This window comes from Ambystoma mexicanum, chromosome 13 (assembly GCF_040938575.1).
Source record: "Ambystoma mexicanum isolate Mex_15411 chromosome 13, UKY_AmexF1_1, whole genome shotgun sequence".
Classification (NCBI taxonomy): Eukaryota; Metazoa; Chordata; class Amphibia; order Caudata; family Ambystomatidae; genus Ambystoma; species Ambystoma mexicanum.
The window spans coordinates 516,731,386-516,750,492 of NC_090938.1; the positions used below are offsets into that span (position 1 = coordinate 516,731,386).

Below are 19,107 nucleotides of genomic sequence, written 5' to 3' on the forward strand. Positions count from 1 at the left end.
AGAATCGTTAATATGATTACTATGTATGTTCTCCCAATTGCTTTTGTACTAATGTGGTCATACCATAAAAGTGTTTACTCATACCAATAAGAGAAATAAGGGAAAAGAAAAGAAATGAAGGTGGAAAGGAAAAAAGAAAGGAATAAAAAAGAAAAAGGAAAAAAAAAGGGGAAACGTAATATACTTGATTATGAACCGGTTCATAATGTAAGTATGTAAAATATGTTTGCACCAAAATATAATGCATAATGGGATTGTTTATTTCAAATAATGCAAAACATTAAAATACTGGGTCAGGCAGGTATATACATTTGACATTTAATAGCAATTACTAATGTGCTTGTATTACTTGGTCCCGTTTCTCACACCATTCTAATATGGCCGCTAGGTAAAATGAGTGGAAACTGAGAATGGATTGTAAGTAACCATGGCAATAGTATAGAATACAAGGCAGGACTCGCGGACCGGCCCACTATTGTGCTAAACCGACGTGAGGAACATGCAATCGAAGCACTCAAGGTAAGCAGTCAATGAAGGTCTCGGAGCAGGGGGGGAACGGAGACGTTTTTCTATGCCCGTATATATATTTTTTCGGCACCAAACCCGATACAGATGTTTGCACGGAAAATCTAGAGTCCATTGGATTAATGGGAAGCGCACATTGCGGAATGACATGCTGTGATGTGAAGCGCTGCCACACCCTTTTTTTTTTTAACCTGGAAATTAAAGCAAATCTATCTTATTAAAGTTAGTACGGAGGGGTGCATGGACATTTGACATGTGCCTTTAAATTAATATGTAGCACATATCACAGAATGACATGCGATTATGTAAGGCATTGCCACACCGTTATTAATTATTCCTTAAAATCATGTATTCTATTTTAAACAAATGGGACTCGTTCTATTATTCATATTAGGAGGGGCACGCTAACATTACATGAAAAAGGGATGTCAAAGGATTAATAATTTTGAATAATGAACACTAAATAAGAATGTGCAAATCAAATCAAATTGATAAAGTTTATCATAATTATTGCCTCAATTACAGGGATTTACCCGGGACTATTGCAATAAGACGGGTAAGAGAACTCTATTCAAATTACAATATAGCCATATGTGAGATGGTATGGACCTATAAATAAGATTATGTAGTAACCACCAAATGTAAACGGGATAGTATATGGAACATGTTTGGGAGGTAGATAAGAGGATGATGTATGAATTATAAGCACAAATAATATAAACATGATTTCATATTCTTTTCAAAGAATGACAAAGCATGCTAAAACGATGTTTCTCTCTTTTTTTCTGTTTTTTATTTTTATTTTTTATTTTACTTTTCTCTTTTTGTCTTTTTGTTTGTATACCTGTTCTCATGAATTGATAAATATTTCCACTTATAATATACAAATTCCATGAAAACAAAAATATTTTTTGTGTTAAACTATACATTTATGTTTATTTGTTTGAATTTTTAAACACGTTCAAATTTAAACCCTCCATTTTCTTTCTACTTTCCTTTGTGGTCAAACATATGAATATGTCTATAACATTGTATATAGATTATGACTTATTTGCTGTTGCCCTGTTTGTTTTGAAAAAGGCTCTTGAGAAGCCGAAACTCGTGTAAACTATGAATAAAGGGCATTGTGATTCGAAACCAAGAATATAGAGTCTTGCAATTTGAAAATTCGTCTATGGCGCAATCCTTAAGTGTCAGACCACCTTAATCTTGCCTCGATTAAGATAGCAAACTCATGGCTACACATTAAGATAAATATAAGCTTGTCGGTCCGGTAACAACGGTACCGGTAAGTTGGGCGGTGCTGTTGTTACCGGACTGGCAAACTACGAGGTCTGCTCGCGGGTGCCAGTCCGCCCGCCAGGTCTAACCTGGCAGGCAGACTGGCACCCGTGAGCAGACCATGTAGGATTCACAGGCACCATTCACGAGTGGTGCCGGTGCATCCAATCTCCTCATTCCCATTGAGTCCAATGGGTTTTCAAATGGGAATGGGGAGTAATATTTTCTGGCACCTGGTAATGTGCAATTACTGTGTCTGCCGGGGCTGTAATGCCCCGGTAATTGATCAATCCTGGGCACCGGAAAAAATATAACTCTGGCGGCAGCCGTGCCGGTTTTACCGGCACAGCTACCGCCGGAGTCATAATGAGGCCCAAAGTCTATTTGTATTTGTGTTTTATTGGGATTTGTAGAGCACTTTTGTCAAAGCCCTTGCACGGCATCAATCATACAGTGGTACCTTAGAATGCAAATTGAACAAAACAAAAGACATAAAGCGTACCATCATTTATCGAGAGCAAACAGAAAAGGAAAGAAAATTACCTTTCAGTAGAGAACGGGAAGTAGCAAGGGAGGACGCGATGCGGATACAAAATGGTGAGGCCTTCCAATTTTTAGGTGCGATCAAGGAAAAAGCACGAAATTGAGATTGAGCACAGAGTGGACAAGAAAGAGAGAGAAGAATCAGAGGAGAATGGGAGGGGTACAGAGGGAGACTCAAGATGAGAGGTAAAGGGGTGCTTGACCATGTATGCATTTATAGGCTATGCCGAAGTAGTGAACAAGAATGTGATTGTGAAAAGTGAGCCAAGGAAGAGAAGGGAAGAAGTGATAAAGGATCGAGATGAGAGGTGAAAAAGTGGATCAACGTGAATACTGACAATTTTATGACTGCGCACCCCAACATATTGAAATCTTTATTGTTGTTACCCGATTTCACTGCTTATATATGCGGGGTTTGGAGGGGCGGGGGAATCCGTGCAACCCTGTCCTATATTCCCCCACATTTATTATTAACTTACCCCCCCCACATATATATGCAGTGAAGTGGTGTGTTAAAATTGCGACATTTTGGAATGTGCAGTAATGGTGTGCGCAGCAAAGGGGTGATATCGAAAAAGAAAAACAGATAGAGGAATTAAATATATATTGAAGTGGAACTAATGGAGGGGGATCGACCAGAAGCACCGAGTAATAGTGGAGCCCGGGTAAGACCAGAGAGGTAATCAGACTTTTAATATCAGGAAATGTCAAGAATGGATGAATTTTGAGGATATTGTAAAAAATGCAATCAAGCAGATCTAGCTGTGTTTCAGATGCACGCTGAAAAAGAAAGAGACGGGTCAAAAATCGCCCCAAGATTTTGTGCAGGTGGCGCGAAAGGAAGATGTGAAGGGGGTAAAAAAAAAAATCAAACCATTTAGAGAATTCACTGAAGGAGTAGGTGAAGTGAATGGAACAGCATCCAAGTGTGAGAAGTTGACAGACAGGACTATAGAGTACATTTAGCGGAGCGTACCTGAACACAAAGAAAACCACAACCAAAAACATCTTCCCCACGATCCAGAGGGATAACATTGAAGGCTGAGAGGTTTGCTTGGCCTGGCTGTAATCTTACTTCAAGGCAGAAACTCTCCATGTGAACTCTAGGCTGTGCAAATGGGAATTTGCTTACAATAGATGGTGTGCAATTGTTATGCAGAAGCCGCATACAGCCATCACACCCTAGATTCAGTGTACCAGAGTCCTTTTTATATTTAAAAGTACCTATGCTTTTTTTCTTTTTTCTTTATGTTTTTCATTCTTTTTTATACAGTTTATTACAAACCTTTAAAAAAGAAAGAAGACACGAAAAAAGGAGACACAATATTACAAAATGACAAGACAATTTCAGTTGTTAGGATTCTGTTCGCTCTTCCAACAATGCAATTTTCACCTGCAAACGTTCTTTAAGTTATTTAGGTTACCGTTATAGTCCACTATATTGGTAGTACAGCAATACTGTCAGAAATGTAGATGACTACCCCCACCTCAACTGGCGCTATCAATACCATTTGTGATGTAGGAGCCAAGTGCAGGGCTCTCGGTCTGTAATGTTCCCAGTATTTTCTTCAGGAAATGAATCAGGGCAAATGTTGGTTTATTATTTAAGCCCTCAAAGATGACGGCCCACCATTGTTCGCCAGACCAAGTGGATTTTTTTCAATTTCTGATCCCAATAATGTTGTTCTCAGATCTCGTAGAGTGGGACAGAATAGCACTAAATGTTTTAGGTTTTCTACCGTAATTTTACAGAGCCTGCAGGTGGTATCATTCTCGTAATTCTTTTTCCTTAGTTTTAGAATTTATTTTGTTTCAAGTTGCTACAATCTGAATCTTAAGAAGAGATCCTGTGAGGTTCTATCTGGAAAATTGGTCAAGTACTTAGCCAGAGTATTATACACTTTTGCTTCAGGCGGTACCAGCTGCATACATTTGTGGAGGCTTCTTTGCTGTATCGTTAGCAGCCAATCCCATTGCCAGAGCTTTTTCTTGACCTCGTTGGGGTTGGAGCATAGCGTATCTTTTGTTGTATTTAGCATTTGAATCAGGTCCATACAGCTCTTCTTCCACATTCCTTGTATTGTTCAATCTCCGTTATCAAGGGATTTTTTCAATATCTGGAATTGCGGAATGTTATCCATGCCATACACTTTTCTGTATAATTGCACATGACTTTGGCGGTTATTGACGTCAAGCCCAGCTCGAATCTGATACACGCCATCGGGGTTCCATTAGGTAGGTGCGGATCTTTTTCCAAAATGTGTATTCGCATGCCTCCCATACCTTGTAGGGACATCCAAACGGGGCCTCGGCTCCATGAATTAGCGCCAGACCTACCTTACTTTTATAAAAGTCAAGGACTGATTTTAAGCTAAATTTCCCATATTTATTATTTATCATTACTCCCTGGGTGGTGAAATGTTTACCTTTCGATTGAATTACTTTTGCCATGGGATCATCATTAATATTTGAGCTTATCATCACACCAAGGTATCTTGTCTGACTGACACTCCTCACCTTCTCACAGCTGATTTTCCATTGGAATTTTTCCTTCGATGTTCTTTTTTGTCCACGTAGGTTCTTCAATTCCAAAACCTCTGTCTTTAAGATGTTAATTTCAAGACCATTTTTATCAATGTACTCTTGCAAGGCATTCAGTTTCCGTTGCAGGCCTATTCGCCTTAGATCTAAGAGCACTATATCATCGGCATATAGTATCCATTCTACCAAGTTTCCATTAAGTTTTGGCGGAACCGATCTTGTGTTTCTGAGTGCATCACCAACATCTGATGTAAAAAGATTAAACAGGACCGCACCTAAGGGGCAACCCTGTTTGACACCTCGCTCTTTATTTATTGGTTTTGACAGGGTGCCATTGCGGTCCAGGCAAATTTTTAAGTTGGTATTAGAATATAAGGGCTTCATTACGACCCAGGCGCTAATGGGTTAACGGCGCCGTAAAAGGCTGCGGCGCCGTTAACCTATTAGCACCTAATTACGAGGTCCCTTTGCGGGACCCGACCTTAACGGCTGGTGTAAAAGTAGGGACCCTCAAAGGGACCTTGGTGCTAATTACGGTGCCGCAATTTCCGGTACCGTACTTAGCACCTTCCCCATTCCCATTAAGCCCTATGGGGCAAAAATGGGAATGGGGAAGGGCCAAGGAGGAAGGGGGAATTACCGCCCCGCCAACCTTGTAATGGGGTGGTAATTCCCCCTTTCTCAATGGCGGAGTCGGTAACTTACCAGCATGGACCATGGTGCTAATAGCACAATGGTCTTCCGCCAGGGTCGTAATGAGGCCCAAAGTCTCTTATTGCTCGGATAAGTCCTTCAGGGCTTTCTCTCTCCCTTAGTTTCTTCCATAGCAGATTCCGGTCTACTGTGTCAAAGGCATGGGCTAGGTCCACAAATGCTAAATGTATTGATTGTCTTTTTTTTAATTGCCTCCATTTTTAGCATGGTGATTATCAGTAGATTCAAGTTACATCCTACACCCTTTATGAACCTGGTTTGTCTGACATCATAGTTGCCTGATGCCATGATCCATGCTGTTAGTTGTATTTGCAGCTGGGTGGCAAAAAAGTTGCCGACTAGAGCAATCGGTCTATAGTTCCTTGGTTCGCTGCAGATTCCTTTTTTGAAAATGGGGACTATGAATGTGCTTTTCCAGGATGTTGGTATTCTCTTTTCGCTTAGAACGATCTTGAATAACACATCACAAAAATCTGCTCATTCCTCAGGGTTTTGTTTTAGTATGCAGTTTGTCAGGCCATCCGAGCAAGGTGCCCTTGAGGAGTTCAATCTTTTGATATTATCACTGATGTCTTGTCTCGTTATGGTTAGATTCCATTGGACATCCTCCACAAAGTTTTCTTGAGCATACCCGTCATGTTTTTTAAATAGATCCGTATAATGTTGGATCCATTGTACTTCATTTACCATAACGCTGGATAGGGCTTGTTGTTGTACTTCAGTTTTGTTTATTATAGCCCAAAATTCTTTTGAGGTTTTGTATGCCATACTTAATTGCATAAGCTCAGCGTCGTTTTGGTACATGGTTGCCTTGTGAGATCTTATCCAATTTTTGTATTTTCTTTTCAGTTTTTTTATCTCATTTTTGTTCAGCCTGTTGTTTTGATTTTTCAATACTCGGATGTTTCGATGTAGCTCGCGGTTCTTGGTTACAATTTCATGGTAAAAGCTATGTAGGGGTTTACATTGTTGGTTTCTGTTGTTTGCCCTGATTTTTTTATATTGATTAGGGCTGTACAGAATAACATATTTAGTATTCGGCCAAATACCGAATAGTGTGTCAACTATTCAGCCGAAGCCGAATATGAAGTCGAATAGTTGCTTTATTTAATAAATCATGTTCCAAACTTCAAAACACACACTTATTAAAAGCACAAATAAAGCACCATTTTAAATGCATTATATACTTTTATTTCTCTACATTGTAATTAATGTAGCATCTTTATTTAAAGTATAAAAAACAGAAATAAAGCAGATTTAACCAAAATGAAGGGACCAAATGTAAAGAAGATTGTTGCATATTCAGTGCCAGTTAAAGTAGGAGGCTTCACAAATTCAAAAGGACTGCCTTTGTGAATCAGGTGCATTGCATTCTCTATCCAGTTGCAACGTTGATGAGGTTGAGTTTCGAAACTTCTTTGCAGCTCACATTGAAATGTATAAAATGGTTCGTGTTGGCTCATGCAGGACACAAGTCAAGAGGAAATCATAAATGTGTGAACTCCATCTCACAACTATTCACCCCATCCAAACAAATGCTGCTCACCTTTCACTTACCCTATCCACTCTTTCTTGTCAATACACAAACATATGCAACTTATAATTTCCTGATAAAATATCAGATAATGTTAAACTCACGACTCAAGTCATTAAAAAAACAAAAGGGGGGACTATGAAGTAGGCAATGGGAAGTGACATGATAGGAACTGAAAGTATCTATGCAAATGTCTTTCAGTTTGTTTTTCCAACTGAAAAAGTGCACATTGCATATAAACATTCACCAAAAGAAAAGATGTTCCTGTATTGTTGCAGGTTAAGTATCAAAGATGAGCACCTTTTTTGTCTAAGAATCTGTAACAAAACATGCCCTAAAGAGCAGATTACAATATAAGATATTTTTCAGCTGTGTGATAGCAATTTGTCTAGTCTAATTGTATTCAGTTTTGCAAACTGAAGTTTATATTTGCCTTTCTCAGTTCATGTTGCATGGTATTCAAATGAGAATGTCCATGTATTCGGCAAGAGCCGAATGGCTAGAAACTATTCGGCCGCAGCAGAATAGTTTTTTTTCAGCCAGAATTCGGTCGAATACTTACTCGAAGCCAAAGTTCGGTACACCCCTAATATTGATCCAATAATGTAATGTAGTTCATGTCGAAATTTCCTTTGACCGTCTTTGTGATATTGGGTATTCTTTTTCCATTTAATCTCAGTCTGTTCCATCCCAGTTCAACTTCTACATCGTGGGGAAACACTTCTTTGGTGTTTGAGTGAGATAGATTTCTCATCGCAATGGTTACCAAGTTGTGATTGCTCTGTGTCATGTTGATTACTTTTAATGATGTTGTATTATCAGCACTCCAACTTGAGGTGAAAAAGTAATCCAGAACAGAGTGTTGTTTATCATGATTCCACATTGGTTGTGCGAGGATGTCATCAGGGGTATTCCCGTTTAGCATTCTCAATTCTCTCATGCTCATTTCACTTTGCCAGTGAGCTGACATCATCTCAAGGTTGTTTCAAAGATTTCTTTGTTTCACCTTTTACATTTGAGCTAACGGTCGTGTTCAGAAAGTCCAGGTTCCAGTCACCACATATGATGATATTTGGTCTCTCGACTGTTGACATTATTTCATCTATGATTTCGTATAGCCCGTTCATAAAAACCCAAGTCCTGGTAGCTTTGTGCTGCCAATAGATGTGTATTATAAGCAGCCATTGATCAAGTCTCGTTTGGCTGGCATCCAGGGCTATTGTTGATATTTGATTATAAAGTGATTTTTTACAAGTCTTTAAAATTTGCAATCCACTTCGTTTTTTCACTAAGGTAATCAACCCAGACATAGGACGACCTTTGTTTGGTTTAATGGCAGGATTCATGGCTATTTCATAGTCGGCAGCAATGTGTGTTGTTGTCAGCCATGTTTCCTGTAGACACAGGATATCCAGGTGAATTAGATCCTTTGGATGGTCTTGAAAAAGGTGGAAGTGGCCCCTTGTGTTCCCTGAGCCACTTTTTATGTATTCCTCATCGACATTCCTTGAGCATTAACTGGTTTTGTTTGAGTTTAACACTCCAGCTATCCAGTTCCAATTTTCAGCTAATTGGTCGACTTCATGCTTTGCCGTTTCTCTGGTGTTAATGTTCACGTTGTTATCGAGAGGAATTGTGATTTTTATTTGTCTTTTTGGGGCTAAAGTTGGTTCCTATTCTAATTCATGTTCATCAATGGGCCTCACTGGTCCATTGGAGACGGTCACTGGGTATATTGGTGGTTTGTCTTTTTGTGATGTAATTTTTAATTCTCTACCAGTAGTGCACCAGCCGTCTAAGTCACTTCCCACCAAGTTTAGTGAACCGGGCATCTGCACTTTGTCCATTGATATTTCAGCAACTTTGAAGCCCAGCTGGTTCAGGACTATTGCACCCTCAAGGATCTGATCCTTGATGGCACCGGCATGAATGTGCAGTAGGACACGGTCTGTTTGAGTTTCATTTAGAAATTCCACAGTTTCTATGTCTTTCAGTGCTACTGATTTCAGTTGAGGAATATGATGAAATAGGCCTCTCAGGTTGTTCCTGTTTAGAATTAGCCCATCTTCAGAATGATAGCTCCTCTCCAGCATAATACAATAATTGGAGGCTATCCTTTTTTTTGTCATGATGCCCGCTCCAGGAGAGCCGGTTCAAGCCCTGCGTCCCCGAAAGCGGACATCTAGTCCCCAAGGAAGGACCCAGCAACCCCATATAGGGGCCCTTTGGACAGTGTCCTGGTGCCTATGGCGCCAGGCTCATAAAAGACATCAGTCCTGGCGCCATAGGCGCCAGGCTCATTATGGAAGTGCTTGGGTGCACTTACCTGATGCAAACCATGCTGCAGAATCCCGGCCTCCTTGAGGCCTGAAAGGAACTACTTTACCTGTGGGACTAATTTACCATCCGGGCGTGGTCGGGGAAGGATACATACCTGATTGGAGGAAGGATACATACCTGGAACTTCTTCCAAGGCTATTTAAACCCCACCCGAACAGCCACACGTGCTTCGCGTTGTTCTGCATATAGCGGCTGGACGCTCACCGTGTCTGCTCCTGCATCCTGACTTCTGCCACGCCTGCCAGCATCCTGGGTCACCTGCAAAGGAAGAGAAGAAGAGAACAGAAGAAGGAAAAGTCCTTACCTGCTAAATCCGCATCCCGGAGACATCTCGCCGACAATCCTGAAAAGGAAGACTTTTATTTAAAAGCTCATCGCGTCGATCGCTGCAGCGCCGCATTCCACTCACCTTTACAGGGCGCCTCCATGTTCAGCAGTGATTATCCGGATTCGCAGTCACGCCCCAGCGCCTAGGGAGAAAAAGACCAGAACAAAAGGTGAGAGAGAGAAGGGAATAAGGAAAGCTAAATCTCCATGTTAAGACTTACCTGTTGATTCATTCCCTCTTCATTTCGGGTCCACGCCGCATCCTGGCATTTCCGGACCCCGGCCCCTAAGGGGAAAAAGAGACATCAGCGTTAATGAGCGAATGAAAAGACATTACCAAAAAACGCTCATTAAAGACTTACCTGATTTCTACAAGGATTTCACCTCTCATCTCGGGTCGGTGCCTGTTCCCCGGCATTCCGCACCCCGGCCCCTATGGGGAAAAAGACACTAGCATTAGTACGTTAATGCAGGGACACAAGGGGAACCTCTTATCAAAAAACTTACCTGGAAGCCAAGCAAGTTTGGTTCTCACCAATCCGAAAATCCAGTGAAGTAACTGGATACCAACGCGCCCCTGCGTCAGAAGCAGGATGGTGAGCGCGCCCTTCCAGACCCTAAGGTGAGACGCTACGAGGAATCACAGAAGGGTTTCGAGGAGGGTGAGAGGGGAAAGTGGGAGGCTGATTGCATTACCCCGCAGACAGTTAATCCCCTATTTTCGCCTACAGAAGGATATCTCTGCGAGCCAGACAAGCCAGATTTGGGGGCCCGGTCCAGTCCGTCTTCCGAACCCTGCGCATCACCTTGGAAGAGGTCACAGCAGCGCGAACCAGGCCAGCACCTCCGTGGGAGTCAGGTGAGCGTTACATTTTTGTGGTTCTTTTTATTTTTATTTTGATTAATTGCTGTTCGAGGGTCTCCTCTACAACTCAGGTCAGAAGTGTTCTGAAGCTTTCTAAGAGTGTTGGATTTGTTCTGTAAGACGTTTTTCAGAATTCTATCTGGCTCAGGTTCCACTCCGTTGGCTCTTATCTTTGTTGTTTTGTCGCCAATTGACGGGGTTCTCATCATTGTAGCTTTTTGTTGTGCGGCTTTTCGTTTCTCTTCCATGGTTAGGAACTTAGTGAAGGCTACAGACTTTGAGGCAGTATCACTCATTTGTTTGCTTTTTTTAGGCTCAGGAGAGGCCTCAATTTCAAACAATCTTTGAGGTTGTGTTTTTGTGATCCTCAAAGGCATATGATTTGAGTTCACCGCCGCATTCACGTTGTTGGGGCCTGGAGGACATGCTTGGGGTTCGACCTGTGAGTCAGTCCTTTCTTCCAGTCTGATTTGCTCCTCATCACTTATCTCGTAAATCGATAGATCCATCAATTCATCAATTGTTTCACCATCTTTTTCTACAGTCAAGTTCCTCTCTTATATCTTTGTAGTTTTTGCACTTTTCACTGTCTCTGTGCTGGCTGTAATAGTTGTTCCACTTGTTGCTCCAGCTGTGTGCACAACAAGATTTAGCGATTTTAGGTTCCTCAGAAACTGCCACGATCCAATACCGTTTTGTCGTTTCATACATGTTAGATTTTTAGTTTTCTTTTTGAACTTTCCTTGTTTTTGTTGGACCTCTTGCTTTGGGATAAGCGGGAGTTGTTTTTTTTTTCTCAAATATTGTATAAGATGTTGAACTCTTTTCAACTGCAGGCTGTTCCATCATGAATTCCGGTGTCGGGATGGTTTTAGCAGAAGTTGAGGGGGGTTCCTCTCTGGGCAAATTCTCAGTGACATTAATTCCCACCAAGATTTCCTTGGGTGGAGGATCTTCAAGGGTGATGTGAGTTGTTATAACAACACTCATTTCTTGTGGTCTTGGCGCGAGAACACACTCACTCTCTATGGTTTTATTTACAACTGTTTGCATCGAGATGAGAGGCCTATGACAGTGATGCTGCTCCAAGATGGACGCTCTTAGCTCCTTTGCTTCTGATGAAGCAGGTGCCAACTCCGCATTACCAGATGTCATTAGGAGTCTTTCGTGATCGTTTGGATTACTGCAAGTCTGTGCCTCGTCTCTTTCCCTCAGACACGGGCAGAGTCGTTTGCTTCCATCACTGACCTGACATATGTAATTTCCAGTGCACACAGGCCCTGTCACTTTGGCAATGTTGTCTAGATGTGTTTTTTTAAGAATTGAGAGAGCTTCTCTTGCGACCTCTGCCAGCAGTTTCTGATCATCTGCAGTACAGCGCAGTTGTTCCTTTAGTAAGTCATTTGCTTTTTCCAGTGCTTGGAAGTCATTATGCATCTGGATTTTCATTTCTCACATTTCAATTTCAATGTTCACCGTTTTGGAGTTTAGTAGGGCAATTAGTGTATTTTGATCTCCGTTATTGTCATTAAATTGCTCATACATTTTTGTGAACGGTGCGGTTGCTATTGTAATGGCTGGTGATATTTTAGGTGTCATTTCCGGACAGATCATCTCAGCTAGTGAACTTGTCGGGCGAGGAACAAGCTTTAGTGGATGCAATTTCACACGTGTTACTCTTCTGACCTTCGGGAAGGCTCTTTCAGCAATTGAGGAGTCTTGCGAGTTATCCTCAGATGATGAGTCTCTTTCCATTTCTCTGTTGTAGGTGGTACTATGCACACCTAGATTTATAACATCTTATCTGTCCCGATCGTTTTGAGGATTATTGTGCGATCTTTTTTGGGAGTACATTCTATCTCTTTGGGCACTCAAGTCCAGGCGCCTCTGTTTAATTGCACCACAAGGGAACCCGGTCTGCTCTGTTAGAGTCTGACTCAGGTTGCTAGTGTCATAGTTATCATTTTGGAGGCTTGGATTGTTCCGCGTTCCGTTGTCGTCATTTCTCGATGCTGTTTGATTTTCAAAGCCTCCTCCATTATGTACTTTTTCATTGAGTTGCATCAAATCTCGCAGAAGTTGATCTGCAACAGCCAACGATTTCCTTCTAGTCTTAGAGTGGATTGGATCCTCAGCGAGAACTGGATCGCCTTCCTCTGTTGAGGATTTGGTAGCATTTGTGGTGGCAATGTTTGTTTTAGCTCCAGATGGAGGTATGTGGTGGTTTTCATGCAGGAAGACTTCACTTTGACAATCATTAGGTGTCAGCACTTTGGCAGTTTCCTGGAAGGATTCGCCAAATGACGCTTCCTCAATTTCCTCCTGGAGAGTGCATGCCTGTAAGTGGTCATATTGACTTTTGTCATTTACTACTTTTACCACAATCGTCGGATTCCTCATTGCATCATTTATTTCATTCTGAGCGTCTTCTTTTATTTTGGCATTTGTGGAGATTTGATTCATTTTAGTCCCGTTTAGGGCTGTTTCCTTCTCGCTATGGGAGCTATCGAGTATCCGTGTTCTTAATACACTAAGGGAGGGCACTACCGGGCAGGGTGTGCGTTCTTCAATCTATGTTCACGTGGAGTAGATGGACGATCATCGGCCATGTCCGCACCCGTGCCAAACTCGAAACTTGCTCCCAGTCTCTCCCGGTCCTCAGGACAGCCGTTAGCCGACTTCCGGTTATCTCTGAATCCCCCACTTGCGCCGCATGCCAGCTCGAATGTGAAGCTCCTCCCCGTCCGTTCGACTGCTCGGCAGACGCGGCTGGTACACCAGGTTCCTGGTGTTGCCCAGCATCTACAGAAATCCGAGCTGCGACTGAGTCGGGATTCGCAGGTAGGTAGGTGTGTGGCATATTTATTTACGCTCCATAGCTCACAGAGTCTTGAGATTGAGTTCTGCTGTATTGTACTACATTGGTAGGCTGCTCGTCAAAGTTCTGTTGATCTATTGCTGAATTACAGCGTCTGTGTTGGAGGCGAGTCTGTGGATGTGAGGAAGCCGCTAGGGGAACGGACTCTTTTTCCGCTAGCTCGCGCATGTTAACGTCACGTCTAGGCGCTGCAACTGAATCTGTGTCGGTAGATGCAATAAGGGCCCTGGCATGTCAGTAACATTCAAAGTTTCCATAAGTCTTACCTTTAGGTGCCTCACCCCACGAACACCACAAATACTCTGCTTCACTCCGCGTTTGTGGAGTGTCTTTAAGCAGAAAACTCCTCCTCCAAACAGTTGAAGTGAAAAAACACTCCTAGCTGGAGCTCCTCTGATCGCGTGTGTGCGTGCTTTGCTGTCAAGCTGCACCGGAGCGGATGCTGCACCCAGCTGATCTTCCGCCACCGCCGCCGGTCTTTCTCGCACACTCTCTGCCAATCCAGGAAGCTTTGCTCGGGGAGGGGCATGGTTTGCTTCTAATGCATCCATGTTGAAGTAGAAGAAATAAGTTATACTGCTGCACTACATGCTGTACAGGGGCAGCAAAGCTTCAATGACAGTCAATAGCCTCTGCTCTATTATTGAGCATTAGAGAACTCCCAGGGCCTGATCCTGGCACGTATAATTCAAAGTGCTCTTTGGCTCCAGTCATTGACCTTGCTCGCCACATAACTAACTAGGCAAAACTTGGTTGCGCTCAAAGGTCACCTCTGCCTCCTACACAGAAGAGATCATCTTAATGGGGCAAGCACTATCCTCCAGAAGTAGTAAACGCTACCAAATTTCAAAACCACATGAGATCAAGTCAGCTCATCCCCTAGGTTCAGTTCATGGCTTTAAACCATACATTCCAGGATGACATCCGAGGTTCCTCAATGTTTTGGTTTGCCTGGATCTCTCAGAGTGCTAATAAATGGCAATAGAATATTTTTGGCCAATTCGATAGTATAGCATTGGGCCAATGGTCAGGAGTGTCACTTGCCCCAGTGTCTATTAATTGAGTTGGGGAATTTCCTTTTGTTGAACACACCTTCATCACTTCCTGGACGGCGACTTGAAGGAAGGGGCTAAATCATACTAGCAACATGGAGGCCCACACTTTGTCCTTACTGACTACAATGGACTATTATTCATGTCTCAGGAGGATAGCTGAGCGGCAACGTGCTCGCCTTGGAAGCAAGATGACTCGGAGCAACACAAGTTCGATCCCCGGTTCTGCGGTTAGAAACTTCTGGGTATTAAATGCGTTATAAATAACCTATCATATCATATCATATCATAACTATTCTCATCGCTCAGTGAGATGACGTCAATGCTGTCTTCTATTCGGGCACTGGGTCCCCTGGTCCAACCGCCACTGATGGAGTGCCAACTTATGCAATGTAATTTGTCATTTGGATAGCGCCTTTTCACATTGGTACGGCCTTAAATCGTTATAGGCGAACACCTTTGAGGGACCGGAGTTCAAGGTATGGGAGATTCGTCAGAGGAGTTTAGTATGTGTGTGTGCCTTTAAGCCAATACAAAGGTAGGTAGGGGTGACCAAGTCCCTGATTAGTAACCCATGTGGAGCTGGCATGTGGACAGGTGTTGTGATGTTGTCAGGAGAGTATGCAAGTGCAGGAGATTGATTACGTGTCCAGCTAGACTGAATTGTTATTGTGGGACTTAGCTCCATTCTAATGGCAGAGGTGTTGTGCGATGTGTCATTCAAACAGTGAATGATAGCAGATGCATGTGGGTGGGTGTCCATGCCCGTGGCAATCTTCCATTGACATGGAGTGCTATACAGAGCCATGTGGATTGAAGATGCTGGTGTGATTGTGGCAATGGAAGCGCACAGTCAAAGTGAGCAAAATGCGAAAGAAGCATAACATGCTGCAGCACAATGTGGCCGATGTCATCAAAGCAAATTATGCCAATGCCTTGTGGAGGATGGCAGCACATGGCACAGTATAAGGCATCATTCACTACAAACGTACCAGCTACATCCATTATGCAATGGGATACATTATATTGGTCTCTTTATAAAAGGACCCTTATACGTGCCTGAAGGATAGCTTGACTTATAAAGAGAGACCCCCCATAACCGTCATAGGGATTGAAAGCATAGTGTACCCCTCCAAGTCATTTAGCATCTTGAGTCGAGACGGTCTTCGACTGTGACTGACTGGAGTAATCAGAGGGGCTGGAAGTGTGACAATTTGCTTGAAAAGCTCTATGGGACCTGACATTGGGCCTCATTTCAAGTCGGGCGGACTGGTTAAAAAGGGCCGGTATTCATGGATACCTGCACTTTACCGGATCGCTCGACTACGGGTTTGCCAGTGGAGCACCTTGGATTACCTCCAGCTAAAAGCCAGATGCCATACCGGCAAACAAAGTCCTCATTAACGGCACCGGCATTGCCGGTAATCACGGCAGATACCCTCATGGAGTCCTATGTGACTCCATGAATGGGGATTTACTCCGTCCCTCCCAGCACTCGTAATCCGGGGGCAGTGCCGGAAACGGTAACAGCCTTTGTCAGACTCCTGACGGGTTTACCACCAGGATACTGGCAAGGTTGTAATGAGACTGTGGCTTGGAGCTAGTAGAGCAGGAGGCCCTGTGGTGATGACTTCTATCCCAGTGCGAGAGGATGTGTGTGTGAAGCTCTGTGCTCTTTGGAGTTTGTGTGTGAGGCCGCCAGCCACAAGCTACTGCAATGAATTCTTGAGAAGATGAGGACGTTTACATTCATCACCTGGGGGAAAGGAGAAGTACTATTCAAAACAGGACATTTTCCAACATGTATAATACTGGCATCTGCAGTAATGGTCAAACGAGCCAGTCCAGCTCCAAATAGTTGATTTGTTATAGATTTTCATTTTTTAGGGCTTGGCCATTTGTAAAATATGCATTTCGCATCGGTCTTGTAATGCCGGCATTTACTGCGTTGGCTGGCGAAGCTAGGCTCATCAGAAGGCAAACGAGAAGGGAAGACATTAGCCGCTACTTTGGCCCTGCAGTTATTGGCAGCCTCTTTATCTCCACGAACCAGCAGCAGTCTCTCAAGGCACTGGCAAAGACCTCTTTAACTGGCACTTAACCGGGCAGCAGGCGCGTTGCTGTGCGAGGGAAATGGCGCATTCGAGTTCTAATTATTTCAAGAACACATCACGGGACCATTATTTAAGAACATAAAACAGCGGAGGCATGCACTGAATTGGTGCCGGGAAGAGGAGCAGACTCCTCCGCTGAGTGTTTTAGTCCGTCTGATATTGTGGACTGCACTGCGGATGTCATTTTGGATTTGGCAACGAGTCAGTCTCCAAGGACCCTGTAGGCTCCTCCAGCTTAAAAAATAAAGGGCCAGGTTCATAGTAAGGTGCTGCATAAGAATGGCAGAAGAAAATGGCTCCTCACGATCTCACCACGTGTCGTTTGCACAGGACCTGCAGTGGTGTAGCACAACACTTGGGGCCCCTCTTGCAAGCCATTCTGAGACCCCCAACCAAGCTAAGCAACAAATAATGGGTCGCACAACACTCCGGGACGGCTTCGACTACGGCACTTGTGCAATACACAAAGTGATCATGCACACAGCACTTAAAAAATATATACATTTGTGTTGTAATGCATTACTCAGCACACTTTCTGAGAAGAATTGGCTAAAAAGCCAGAGCATTTGTAATTGTTTTGTATGGTAACACCAATACAACAATACAATCCATGCAGGTCAATGACAGTGCTCAAGAACATTAATGCTTTAATTCATTTAATGTTGCTATTAAAATGCCATGCCACAATGAAAACATGTCCATCTGCCTGCAAAATGTAGACCAATTTAGACACGAAGTAAACATATTACAGTAAAACATACCATGCCACATTATGACATGCATAGACTGGTTGCACAAAAATATCAGGCGAAGCAATAACACTTATCATGATTATTTTTTCACAGATGTCCAGAAAAATATACAAAGCCACAGTAGGAAACAGCTAGACTGCCTGCACCCAAATACTGGTTTAGCCATGTAATTACACTTAGCAAGACTGTGTAGGGGAGGACTGGCCGCGAGGCCCTCCTCACATACAGCTTTCTCCCCAGGTGAGGACCATGACTCGGTGGACGCCCCCTCATGCCACCCGGGCCCAGGTGGAGGAGGATTCGCCCGCCGACGACATTGCCCACACGCACCTCGTCTTTGCATTTACCAAAAATCGAGTCAGGCCTAGATGCCATCTTGTCTAGCAAACACGGCGTGAGTTTAGCACACTGTAACGAGGCCCCCACCTTTGGAGGGCCTTTCATGCATCTCTGTCGCCTCAGCAGCACTGGCAGATCCGCTGCGAGCGCGTTCCCATGAGAAAGTCGGAGATGAGCTAAACCCGAGATGCCAACACGGCAACATTATATTAGTAACAATGTGATATTGCACCCCGTATGACCCAGACCGCAAGGCCGGGGCAACGGGGAAAAAAGCTGAAGCATCACTATCTGAAGAAGGTAGAAAATAGTTCAAGTATTGGTGTTAATGAACTACCTCTGTTTAAAATGTGAACGAACCTTAAAAATGTAACGTTATATGATATCCCTCCAGGTCTGGACTAATGCTGCTATAACCACGGAGAAAGATGTTGACCAAACGTGTAACCTCTATTTGTAAAAGTGTTTTTCAATAGTATGTAGAAACTTGAACTCATATATGTTTTGAATCACCCAAAGCGGCGAGCATCAATCTCTGTAGGCCATAACCTAGATATCCCTCGTATAACGTCTAATGTACATACAATACGCACACAATGTAGTGAACATAATGTTAGGTAATGAAAAGGTACTGGAACCGACTGTATTAAAGAAATGTGTAACGAAAATGAAATATATATATATATATATGTGTGTCTGAATAACGTTAAAATGAGGCAGAACAGTATAAAACTTCTGCATTCACTGATCAGCAACGCACGAGGAAAATACCTTTGTGAGTATATGCAAGGTCATTCCCTCTCCCACCCCACCAAGCCTGCCAGATAAAAAAGCTAAGACTTGTGCTGCGCTCCCTCACCTCCCCCAACCAAGCTGGCGTTACTTCAGAGAGTCAGAGGCCCCGGCGCCGCAACCAAGGCCACAGCCCGCCACCTGTGTTATTTACAGCACGGTAATAAACCCACGGATGAACCCACTGATCTACCAGCACCCTCTCATAAATCCCCACGAACCCCCCCAAGAATCCTGACCCCGTGTAAGGACGACCCCCATCATTGGGACAAGACACAGAGACCCATCTATATAATAACTTCTAACGCAGCAGACAGACATGTATCACTCGGCCCAGGTCCCAGAGCCCCGTCCCGTGACCTAAAATACCGGTCAATAAGACTCAGGTAAATCTCACCCCAACCAACAACCACCAGACCTCTCACGAGGTGCATTCCTCATGTGTTGCGTTTATTTTATAAGATAAGCTACGGAACAATTTATTAGTGAACGTAAATGTCATTTTCTGAA

At 43.2% G+C, this 19,107-nt stretch overlaps 1 long non-coding RNA gene across 1 annotated transcript in view; it reads left to right on the plus strand.

Moving 5' to 3' along the window:
• The first annotated feature begins 457 nt into the window (after nt 1–457).
• Nucleotides 458–19,107, plus strand: part of LOC138521409 (uncharacterized) — a 113,379-nt gene continuing 94,729 nt past the window's right edge. The window contains exons 1-2 of the long non-coding RNA XR_011283039.1: nt 458–519; nt 1,051–1,081. This is a non-coding gene — a long non-coding RNA (uncharacterized lncRNA). The remainder of the gene's footprint in view (nt 520–1,050; nt 1,082–19,107) is intronic.